This window comes from Apium graveolens, chromosome 7, assembly GCF_009905375.1.
Source record: "Apium graveolens cultivar Ventura chromosome 7, ASM990537v1, whole genome shotgun sequence".
NCBI lineage: Eukaryota > Viridiplantae > Streptophyta > Magnoliopsida > Apiales > Apiaceae > Apium > Apium graveolens.
This window is the reverse complement of record NC_133653.1, coordinates 211,188,017-211,199,057: the sequence shown is the minus strand read 5'-3', so window position 1 is coordinate 211,199,057 and position 11,041 is coordinate 211,188,017. Positions and strand designations below refer to the sequence as shown.

The 11,041-nt window shown below is 37.7% G+C and overlaps 1 pseudogene; it reads left to right on the top strand.

Moving 5' to 3' along the window:
• Positions 1–10,717: 10,717 nt before the first annotated feature.
• LOC141675790 (small nucleolar RNA R71) lies at positions 10,718–10,812 on the top strand (annotated as a pseudogene).
• The last annotated feature ends 229 nt before the right edge of the window (positions 10,813–11,041 follow it).

The following is an 11,041-nucleotide window of genomic DNA, read 5'->3' as shown; positions in this document are numbered from 1 at the left end:
TTCAGAGAGAGTGTCATACCATGTCCTTGGAGCTTGCTTAAGACCATATAGGGCTTTGAATAGAAAGTATATAAAATCAGCCAGATTTGGATCTTCAAAACCTGGAGGTTGTTCCACATACACTTCTTCTTCTAGCTCCCCATTCAGGAATGCACTCTTCACATCCATTTGATAAACTTTGAAATTTGAATGTGCTGTGAATGCTAGAAACATCCTGATTGCCTCAAGTATAGCTACTGGTGCATAGGTTTCATCATAATTTATCCCCTCTTCTTGAGAGTAACCTTTAGCTACCAATCTGGCCTTGTTTCTCTTTACAATTCCATATTCATCTAACTTGTTCCTGAATACCCATTTAGTGCCTATCACTAATTTGTCCTTTGGTCGGGGTACCAGCTTCCATACCTTCTACCTCTCAAACTGATTGAGTTCTTCTTGCATAGCAATAACCCAATCTGGATCTTCAAGTGCCTCATCCACTTTCTTAGGTTCCATTTCTGAAAGAAACCCTGAAAAGTGACATTCATTCTATTTGGCATGTCTAGTTCTTACTACTGTGTCAGGATCACCAATAATCAGTTCAAAGGGATGGTCTCTGTTCCAAACTCTTTGTCGAGGCAGATAAGATCTTGATGTTTCCCCTTGTTCAGCATGATGTTGAGTGTGAACTATAGATCCTCTTCCTGCTCCCCCTGGGTTGCTGCCACCATGACTTGATGATTCTGATCTTTGTGTAGTAGTTCTTGAAGGTGTTCATGTATGATTATCATAATCATTATTTCCACCATTACCACCACTTGATCCAGAATCAGCATTGGCATGTACTCTAGGTATAGCTCTAGCAATCTCAGGTTCTTCTATATCCGAAGGATCATTTGACAGATTTTCAAATTCTAGAGATTCAGACTCCTTTTCTCTTTGCAGGCTTGCCAGCTTGGTGTCGTCGAATGTTATATTAAGGCTTTCAATCACCTTCTGATCAGTAATCATATAAACCCTGTAAGCTTTAGATTCCAGAGAATAGCCAGGAAATATGCCTTCTTCTACTTTAGCATCAAACTTTCCCAGATGCTCATTTCCTTCCTTCAGCACAAAGCATTTAGCACCAAACACATGAAAGTATTTCAGTGTTGGTTTCTTGTCAGCCATTATCTCATAAGGGGTCTTGTCATGATCTTTATTAATCAGGGTACGATTTTGAGTGTAACACGTTGTGTTGACAGCTTCAGCCCAGAAGTAAGTAGGAAGTCTTGATTCACTTAGCATAGTCCTTGCTGCTTCAACCAAGGTACGATTCTTCCTTTCTACTACTCCATTTTGCTGTGGAGTTCTTGGGGCTGAATACTGTCTCGAAATACCTTTTTATGTACAGAATTCATTTAGAAATGCATTCTTGAATTCTGTCCCATTATCTAATCTAATCTTTTTGACAGGTAATTTCACTTCCATCTCAATCTTCTTTATATGATCTATTATCTACTGAGGTGCTTCATCTTTTGATTGCAAGAACAACACCCATGTGTACTTGGAGTAATCATCGACTATCACTAAAGCATATCTTTTCCTTGATAGTGACAACACATTCACTGGACCAAATAAATCCATGTGAATTAACTGAAGAGGTTCAATTATGCTTGTCATTTCCTTGCTTCTGTGTGATATTTTCTTTGATTTCCCTTTTTCACATGCTTCACGGAGTCCTTCTTGACAAAATTCCATCTGTGGTAGTCCTCTCACCAATTCTCTCTTAACCAGAGAGTTCATTGTATTGAAGTTTAAGTGCGAGAGCTTCTTGTGCTATAGCCAATATCTTTTAAATGAAGCTTTGCTGTAGAAATATCTCATTACTCCATCACAGGTAGACTTCAAGTCAGCTATGAACAAATTACCTTTCCTTACTCCCTGTAAAGCAAGCTTCTCATCTTTCTTGTGAGTGATCAAACATCTTTCTGGCCTGAAATCAACATTGTATCATTTGTCACAAAACTAACTAACGCTCAGAAGATTATGCTTCAATCCTTCCACAAGAGAGATGTTTTCAATGATGACATTCCCAATCTCCAAGTTGCCATATCACTTAGTGAATCATTTGTTGTCATCTCCAAAGGTAACTATAGGGCCAACTTTTTCAACCACACCTGTGAGCATGGACTTTTCTCCGGTCATGTGTCTAGAACAACCACTATCCAGAATCCACATGATCTTTTCCTTTCTTACCTTACCCTGCAAATACAGATTGATTAAGAAGTCTTTAGTACCCAAGTTTTCTTGGGTCCTGAAGCTTTAGAGGTAGAAACAGGATCAATAAATGAAACCTTGACAGGCTTAGCTTTCATTTTGACTGACTCCTTCTCAGTGCTAGTCTCATCAGAGTTGTTAGACTTAGAGATAGGAGGTACTACAGTCTTAGCCCGTGTGTGCTTATTACTCATGCTTGTCTTAGTGTCAGTGCAAGTGCTAGCAGTTTCATGAAAAGCTTTGAAATATTTAGACATGGTAACAAATGCACATGGCATACATCCAACTACGCCACATGGCTCATGAAAACTAAGCATGTTAGGCATGGCAGGATTATTAGAAGTTGCAACAGATTCTACTTTAACTTTTGTGCATGCATGTGTAAGGTATGCAACAGAATTGCAATTATTATATAACTTTCTAGATATAGATGAGGAAGATGCAAAATCAGATTTCTTGTTACTACCTACTTTGCCATTCCTATTTTTCTTAGCTTTAACCTTAGCACTCTCACCAGTTTTAGAATTAACTATTGGGTCTGTTTCTTAAGTGTGTCAGGTTCTTTCTTATTCACCTTATCACCTAGGTCAACTATGGATTGAGCTTTACTAGCTGGAGCCTTAGAAGTCTTAGGGGATTCCTCTACCTTCTCTCTATCTTTAGTAATCAATTCCTCATTGATTAGAAAACTTACTTCATCCAAAGTTTCTGAAATAGACTCAGTGAAGAATGGAGATACAATATCCTTAATAACATATGGAACCTTTTTTGAAACAAACATGTTTATCTCAGATGCACCACTATGTTTCTTACTATTCAGCTTAGAATAGTCAAGTCCTATTAAAGTCTTAGATTTAAATCTTTGACTATCTATTATCTCCTTCTGAGTCAAAGCTGCATTCTTAAACGCCTGTAACTTCTTTTCTAGGTCAGCAATTTGGGTTCTAAAAATGGCTTCTATGTCTGCATTGCACTTAACCTTATTCTCTAAATATTCATTCTTTTGTTTAAGGTCTTCTAAGCCAACTACAAGCAATTTTAGTTCTTCATTCCTAGAGATTAAACTTTCAGCTTTAAGAACTAACTTATCATTTTTAATTTTATATACAAGCATGCTTGTATGAACATTATACAGTTCTAAAGTAAGTTCATGCACAGTAGATTTGTATTCAGATACAGACATATCTATAGTGGTAAGTTCAGGAACCTGAGATGATTATGATGATTCCTCTACAGAGTCTGCCATAAGATCCAGATTTACATACTCTTCCTCTTTATCCGAATCAGTATCATCCCAGCTTTTTCCTTCAGCAATGTATGCTCTTCCCTTTTCCTTAACCACATAAGCATTAAGCCTCTGTTTCAACTTCTCATTCTTCCTTTTCAGATCTTCATAAGTTTCCTTATTTTCATAGGAATCATTTGCTTTTGCTACCTTGGGCTATCTGCAATCAGATGCAAAGTGACCTAACTCATTGTAATTGTAACATCTTGTTTTGCTCTTGTCTACCCAACTTGACTTATAGCCTCCTCTGGAGCTTGACCCTGATGAGTAGCTTCATTTCTGAAATCTCCCTGATGAACCCCTTGGTTTATAGTTGGGCTTCCTTCTGAATCTAACATGACTAAATTTTGCAGCCATGTATGCCATAGATTTGTCCTCTAACTGTTCAAGTTCTTCCTGAGTTTAGAACTCACTTTCATCCTCTGGCTCACCATGAGCAATTTCAGCTACGACAATTTCCTTGATTGTTGAGGAGGGTGCAGCCTTGTCTTCTTGGGTTTCAGGTTCACGAACTATAAGTGCAGTGGTTTTTGCAAGTGTTGTACTCTTACTGTCAATAGAACCAGGTCCAAAGATAATAGCTCTTTGCTCTTGCTCCAGTTCATGAGTTCTTAGCTTACCATAGATTACATCTAAGGATATAGTAATAAAATCAACTCTTTCCCTGATTGATGTGTTCTTTTGTTCCAGATGAACTAGGAGCGTCAGCATAAACTTCCTGTTAGACTCTCGTATAGGATAAACTTTCCCTTGCAGCTTTAATTCACTTAACAGTCTTGTATCTCTCTCAAAGAGTAAAGACAGTGTTTCTCCGGGTTGAAGTTTGAATGCCTCATACTGAGTCGTCAGAATATCCATCCTGTTTTCTTTGACTTCTTCTGTACCTTCTATTAAAAGCTCAATGGTATCCCACATATCCTTTGCACTATTACATCCTAGAAGCTGATGACTCGTATCATTATCGGTCGATTCCACAATTATGAGTTGAAGACTTGTGTCCAGATTTATCAACTCCTTGTCAGTCTCCATATATTTAGACGGATCCCTGGGAGTAGCTGAGGAAGGAATTCTCACACCAGCTGTAGTAGTGGATTCAACAACTACTTCCATCGGGACATAAGGGCCATTCAGTAAAATCCCAACGTAAAGTGGATTCGAAGCTTTCATAAACAACATCATCTTTTTCTTCAATAGGTTGTAATTATCTCTGTCAAATGGGGGAACCTTGATACTTCCAATTCTTTGGTTGTTCATCATCTTGGCGGAATTAAAATTATTTAAAGTTCAAAAATTTCCAGAAATGAAAATTTTTGAAAATTAAAAAAATTCAAGAAATTTTTATAAGAACTTGTTTCTTTCTCCGGATCTTGATTTGTATGTCAATCAAAAAGCTCTGATACCAATTGTTAGTCCCAAAGTATCATAGAAGTGGGGGTTGAATACGATACCTACAATCTTTTTCGATTCGTTTCAAGTTCTTCATTAAAAGTACGGAATCAAATAGACACAAAATAATTCGAGGAATATATCATTTTATTAATATAAACCTTGAGGTTGCTACAATCTAATCAATGTATTGATTAGCTACAATAAATTCAGCAGCATAACATTATGTTTACAAGCTTATTAAATGAGGTTCTTTAATGGAGCTCCCGTAAACACTCTGTTGAAAGCTGAAGAAGATAACCAACTGATTTTTACTTCAATTGCTTCCTTTTGTAGAATTCACAAAACTTTGGACAAGTGGCATATTATACACCACATATTATCCTTGTTTATGCTGCAAATCAATCTTGAAGTTATTCAAAGTACTAACAGGCGACAAGTAAAACATTAACTTGCGACTAGTAACTCTAAGCTGTGACCAAGAGATCATCCTGCGACATTGTCTCAACCTGCGACTTAGAATTAACCTGCGACTTGCATTCCCAACCTGCGACTGATGTTAACCTGCGACTAGTTGTACCAAGCTGTGACTGATCACCCAACCCGCGACTAGTAGTACAACCTGCGACTTATAGATCAACCTGCGACTAGTATTTGCCTTAGAGAAATTTCCTTGTCTCCAGTAGCTGTATCAACTCTAAATTTTTTGTGTTTCTGAATTAAATCTCTTCTATATTTGTTGATGTTTAGTGCACTGGTCTGGTTCACAAACAAGTAACATGAGTTGATATAATTCAGTTCCTTTTGCACTATAGAGCCGATATATTTTTGAAAGTTATTTCTAGCTTCAGACACTGAACCCCTGATCTTCAATACTCTAAAATAAACCATGTAAACACTTCTGGAAGTCCTTTGATGTCTTATTCTTCATGGAGGCTTGAACATGTTAATGAACTTATTCCCATGACCTGAGTGTGGACTTAGAGGGTCATTTAAATCTTTTGATTCTTTATATGTATCATGTCTTCATCTCTAGGGTTCCTGTGCTTCACATTTTAATATTGTTTATCTGTTTCTGTTTTCATGTTGAGTTATAATTCCTCGATTACATGTTACATTACATTATGCTTTACACATTTCATTCCACAATTAGAAGTCATAACACCTCACAAGGGCTTCTGAATAAATTTACATATCCTGTGTAATTATTACAAATCATAAATATATATAAGTCTGGTAAATCAAGGTTGAAAGCCTAGCCTATTGGTAGGTCTTACCTTGGCCATAGCGGCATCAACGCCTACAGGAAACTGCGGAACATTTATAATCTGTTCGCGAATTGGGAGCTTGGTCATGTTCATCTTGCCTAGTTGTTGTTGTGTGATGAAGAAATGAAGCAAGAGTGAGCATTACAGCTCGCAAGATAATATATAGTTTAATCAATAATGCAAGTATTTGAATCGATAACTTACTGAAAATCTTTATCAAGTGTAAGATAATTACTTGCTGGATATAAGCTTAAAAAGGTGAAGTTACAAAATACTCCAATTGTAATAAGCGGGAAATTTTCGTACATATTTTATGATATATATAATAAATATTCTTTGTTTAATTAAATTTAAAATGTGTTGCCATGATTTATTGTGTAGTAGGTATTAATTTTAGTCCTGCAAGGATCATGACATTTTTCTAATAATTATTATAAGTTTAAAAGGCAATTATATGAATCGATCCGCAATCTGGACGCGTGTCAGATTACATTAACAATAGTATTAGGTTCAAACAACAAAGAAAACAAGCATCCAAGATTACAACTTAAGCAAAGAATCACAAGTAAAAACAAGATCTTCTTCTCATTCGTTGTATTGTGCTATTAAGTCTTCTTGCTGCTATCTCATTGCTCTTCTATCTGAAAAACGTCTTTTAAAAGTCTTTAAATACAAGCCCAACAAATCAGGAGTCCAATAAATCAATCTTATAATAGAATCAGGATTCCGGAAATTTGATATAGCGCGGCCACCCTCAAATCTAGCGTGGCCGCCCTGAGTTTCTAACAATTGGGCGCAGCCGCCCTCAAGACTAGCGTGGTCGCCCTGACCTTTTGGAAAATCTGAATTTTTCTGTTTTCTTGACCTTCTCGTGCTGGTTTCTTGTGCTAACTCCTGAGGCTCCATCCTAACACCCTTTTAGCATAGAAACAATGTAAAATATATTCCTTCTTTCAAATATACCCTGAAATTTAAAACAGTACAAAACACATCAAAAACACAAGTAACTTGAGTACAAATCACCAATTCGAGCCTTTACGAAGCGTTCTAAGTGGATATAAATTCCACTTATCATACCCCCAAACTTGAATCGATGCTTGTCCTCAAGCATAAACAGACTCAAAGAACAAAATAAAAATATATGAATGCAACTACGTGAATGCAACTAAATGATAACGCAATCGATCCCCTCGGAATGCCTCTACGAATGCAATGACTTTAAACAGAGTTTGAATAAACCCCACAAACCAACTCAAAAACCAGAAATGTGTGTGTGTGGATGCTTAATAGATATACTCTTGATACTAGATCACTAACCATAACTTATCTATCATCAAAACAATCACAAGTTTATAAACAAAATAGACGTTAAACACATAATGACTCACATCACCTCCTTCCTACTAGAGTTATACAAGGATTCACGCTATTATTGAACATATAACAAAGATGCTTATTTGATCGTGTAATGAATGAGGTCCATAAAAGATTTATGCAATAATACCCATGTAATGGGCGTTAGGTTAGCGGATCCCATACTATAAAAGCCTTAGGTCACTAGGCACAAAGTCCCCTAGAACTTAATAATTCGAGTATTAAAGAGCTCACCCTTGATCAATTATGCATAAACGCATACTCTTTTTCTTTTCTTTTTTTTTCTTTTTTTTTCTTTCTTTCTTTAAACAATTTCTGAATGAGTGTGTTTCGCACCATCTCATTCATCCCTAGACTACTCATAAATTATGAGTCGGCTACTAGCCATTTGACGCCTAGCCCTATTCACAACTAGCAATGAAATCCAAGTTTCTCTCCAGATTAAAATTCAGTGTTCTTTTTGTCATTACGAGAATACCAGAAATTTTTGATATAAACAAGTGATTAAATCTCAACAATCAAACAAATATGATCATGATCTAGCTCAAAAGCAATCATATAAGACTTGTGAAAAAAAAATCTTGACAATGCAAATCAAATCATTAGACTTAAAGAACCCAATATTCGTCATCACCACACTCAAATTAACATCAACTTATCAATCAAAAACAGCTCAACCTAAGGGATCATGTTATATGCATGCACATCCAACTATATGAACTCACATAAAACACAAATAAAAATGTCCTATATGAATAATCATGCAAAAATATGAATGAAATACAACTAAACATGTAACATGAATCTATATAAATCTATATGGACACACACACTACTAATCCTTACATTATCACCCCCCCAAACTTAAAATTTTCAATGTCCTCATTGAAGGTAATAATAATGATTCAAGGCATACCTAGTCGTCGGGAGGATCACCCTCTTCGGGTGGAGGATCAGGTGGTCAATCAACCTCAATACCAATGTCTCAGAAAACAGTACCAAGAGCGTGTGTCAAATCTTCAGCTAAACGTCGGTGGATGTCATGCATGGCCTCAATACGCCGAATCAACCTTCTATAATGCGCATCACCAAGACCAAACCTATCAACTATCTGTGTTGCACGAGAGGGACCCTCTGTAAGCACGGGAGGAACCGGCCGGTCACCCTTTAGATTATCATAGATATATTCCAACCCCTTGTCAGGGGGTGCACCTGAAAATGCATAATTCAAATGATTTGGCCGCGGTTTGAACCCAAGTGTGGGAGCTTCTTCAATAGATGGTTGAAAACGCTCCTCAGAATCTTTCAGCTCAGCTAACCCAAGAGAATCGAATGGCATATCCAACTTCCTCTTCCACGGAGGTGCATTCAAAACCTGCAGTTGCTCTGCTCCTTCTTCATCTTCAATAACTGATTCCCCTATTAAGGATCTCTCTAAGGTATCTGACTTTGGAAATTGTTCAAGCTCCGAATTCACGACAGAGTCAACCCGCTCTACTTTAAAGCACTCCTCTTTATTCGTGTGTAACTTTATTGCCTTGAACACATTAAAAGTGACCTTTTGATCTTGAACCTTCATTGTAAGCTCTCATTTTTGCACATCGATCATAGTTCGGCCTGTAGCCAAGAATGGTCTTCCCAAGATAATGGCAATCTTTTTGTCTTCCTCAAAGTCCAGAATTACAAAAACAGCAGGGAATATGAGTTTTTCCACTTTAACCAAGACATCCTCCACTATGCCTCGTGGATATGTAATAGAACGATCGGCCAACTGTAAGGACATATATGTAGGCTTTGGATAAGGTAAACCAAACTTCTTGAAGATAGACAAAGGCATCAGATTGATGCTAGCTCCCAAATCACATAAACACTTGTCGAATGACAAGTTTCCGATGGTGCAAGGAATAGTGAAGCTTCCAGGATCTTTAAGCTTCAGAGGCAACTTCTGTTGCAGCATAACACTACATTCCTCCGTAAGAGCAACGGTCTCTAAGTCATCGAGCTTCACTTTCCGAGAGAGAATACCTTTCATAAACTTCGCATAGCTAGGCATATGTTCAAGAGCTTCAGCGAAAGGTATGTTGATGTGAAGTTTCTTGAAAACTTCCAAGAAATTAGCAAATTGCTTATTTAACTTCTGCTTCTGCAACCTTTTAGGAAATGGCGGAGGTGAATAGACTTATTTATCCCCTATATTACCCTCAGGAGAATTGTTTGCAATAGCTTTCTTCTTCGATTCTACCTCGTCATCCTTATACATAACTTTTTCAGCTACAATCTCATTTTCTGGAATTGGCAAGGGTGCAGACGCACCTGCATTCTGGACATAATTTTAAGACTCTTCGTCTTGCTAAATTTGGGGGCTTACGACCCTTCCAGAACTCAAGGTGATGGTGTTCACCAGATATTTTGCTTTCCTCTTACCTGGAACTTTGTGTCACTAAGAAGAGTTCCTTGAGGTCGACTCAACGGTGCATTGGCAATCTGCCTAATTTGATTCTCCAAAGTCATGATAGAAACCATTTGGCTCTTGTACATGAGCCTCAACCCCTCCAGTTCAGATTTTTCATTAACATATGGACCTGGACCTCCATGAGATTGTTGTTGCATCCCCTGTGCCTGAAACTGATATCTTGGTACAAACTATTGCCAGAAACCAGGAGGATTGAATTGCTTATTTCCAAACTGCTGGAACGACTGTTGTATTGTATTCTGATTGTTACTCCAGCTGAAGTTATGATGATTGCGGTTGTTGGGATGATAAGTGGCTGGAACTGGTTGCTGCAGCCTCTGAAAGTTGCTCATAAACTGAGCTGATTCACAAGATATAGCACAATACTCCATCGCATGTGCACCTGCACATAACTCACAAACACTGGCTATCTGATTAACTCCATAGTTGGCCAGAGAATCGATTTTCATAGCTATCGCCTTTAGCTGAGCAGTGATAGTCGTAGCTGTATCCACTTTAAGAACTCCTTCTACCTTGCCATATGGCAATCTCTGGGTTGGATTATGATATTTATTAGCATCCATCAGTTCAATTAGATCATAAGCTTCCTCATAGCTCTTTGCCCATAATTCTCCACCTGATGCTGTATCGAGCAAGGGTCTTAACTGTACTCCCAAACCGTTATAGAAGTAATTGATGATCATCCAATTAGGAATTCCATGATGAGAACACTTCCCAAGCATCTCCTTGTAGCGCTCCCAAGCCTCACATAAAGATTCTCCCGATTGCTGCACAAATTGAGTGAGAGTGTTTCCGATTGCAGCTGTCTTCGCCATAGGGAAGAATTTAGTTAGACACTTCAAAGCAAGATCCTCCCAAGTGGTGATAGAACCTGCTGGTAGAGAATGTAACCAGCACTTAGCTTTATCCCTCAGAGAGAATGGAAAAGGCCTCAGCTTTATAGCATCCTCAGAAACATTGTTGAACTTGAAAGTGTCGGAGATCTCGATGAAATCTCTAATATCCATGTTGGGATCT